Below are 1,970 nucleotides of genomic sequence, written 5' to 3'. Positions count from 1 at the left end.
TCTTGCTGAACCCCGACCCGCAGACCAGAGCGGCAGCTTGGGCCGGGATACAGTGGCCGCCCAAACGTGGGTCGGCCCGAGCCTCAACATTTTCCCTGGGCTGCGACGTTTTTTTGGCTGCCCCAATGTGGGGCTAGTGTGGACCCCAACATTATTTTGGCCGCCCCAACGTGGGGCTAGTATGGACCCCAACATTATTTTGGCGCCTGAACAGGGACTCGAGCTTGAGCCTCAACAACTAACTCAGGAAGAGAAAGGAGAGTAGTTAAAAAACACATGAGGAGGGTACAATAATTCTAAGAATGTTTAAAAAAACTCATAAGGAATCAGATAATAAACTATGTACCATAAAAGGGGAAAACTACTATAATTCAATGGAACAAGTAACTCTATGTATAAGTGTACATACATTGTTTAAATATTCCATTTAAACAATTCCATAGCCAGGCGGTGGTGGTGCACGCCTTTAATCCTAGCACTTGGGAGGCAGAGGCAGGCGAATTTCTGAGTTCAAGGCCAGCCTGGTCTACAGAGTGAGTTCCAGGACAGCCAGGACTACACAGAGAAACCCTGTCTCGAAAAAACAAAAAAAATAAAACCAACTCCCCCCCCCAAAAAAAAAAAAAAACAATTCCATGATGACAGTGCTTCCAAGATTCAAAGATCACAAACAAACAAACAAACAAACAAAAAAACAAGAACAACAACAAAAACCAATATCAGGCATGAGAAGGTATTTTTTGAGTTGTTTGTCAAAGTTGGCCAATAGACTCTCAAAACTTTTCCAGTTATTACTATTGCCTCTGCTTGCCCCATACAAAGAAAGTAAGTGCCTACTGGGAAAGACAGGATGCACTTGAGAAACAGAGATCAAAGGTCCCTGAGCTGGAATTGAGCTGAATGTTTCCTTCTTGGTAACTAGCTTGCCTAACAATAGAAGGCTCCATGTAAGCCAGCAAAGGAGAAAAGTAACCAGCAGTCCTAACTTGTTATGATGCCTATGAACCATGATAATGACCAGCATGACAAGACAAGCCTATAAATTTCCTAGTGCCACAAAGAGCTTTGCAGTAACTAAAAGTTCTTATATTGGATATATCCATTCTACAAGAGGAAAATCATACCTGTTGCTAGAAACCTGGCAAATTACCTAGTATTAATGAAATAATGGTTCTTGTAAGGAAATCTAAAACCACCACTTTACTAAATGAACATAATCCCTAACTACACTAGAGTAATAACTATTAATAGTGGATAGCATTAATTCTATGTTCTAAATACTTACACAATAAACTAACTGGGACTATCCAATTTATTATTTTCTCCTTGGACTGGAGATTAAATTCAGGACATTATGCATGGCAGGCAAAGAGATAACTTTTAAGTGGTAATCAATTGTGAAATGAAGAGGAGTTGGAGGGGATAGGAAGGTAGAAATGACATAAATGCAGTATTCCTATAAATAATATACAAAAATTAAATAGAAAACTTTTTTCTAGAAAAATGCTACAAAATGCTAAATCATTAAATAGTATTTTCTATGAGATATATTCAAAAAAAACATAATTATGTTTAGTGATATGGAAGGGTTCTTGGATTGTAAGGCTAAGGGTATACTAGTGGAGGAATGTTTAAGAAACTCTGAAGGAAGACTTGGCCTCATTATAGTTAGTAAGTGAGGTGGTGTTACTGTAGATTTTTCAATGATAACACACACACATATGTATGGCAAATAATTTAGCAATTAATTTTATTCAGTTTTCAAAAACAAATGTTTTTCTTAAGGATCGCCCAATTTATATTTAAAATCAGAGATGTAAAGGAAACAGAAATAGGAAGAATTTAAAGTTATCATGCATAGGCAATCAATTTTATAAGATTGAAAATTTTCAAATCTAGAAATACATTCCCATAACAATCTTGGAACCTATACAGTCTTTTCTTTTCATTTTTTTTTTAGCTATATTGGA

This window comes from Arvicanthis niloticus, chromosome 29 (assembly GCF_011762505.2).
Source record: "Arvicanthis niloticus isolate mArvNil1 chromosome 29, mArvNil1.pat.X, whole genome shotgun sequence".
In the NCBI taxonomy this organism is placed as follows: Eukaryota; Metazoa; Chordata; class Mammalia; order Rodentia; family Muridae; genus Arvicanthis; species Arvicanthis niloticus.
The sequence above is the reverse complement of the archived record's forward strand: the minus strand, read 5'-3'. Positions refer to the sequence as shown.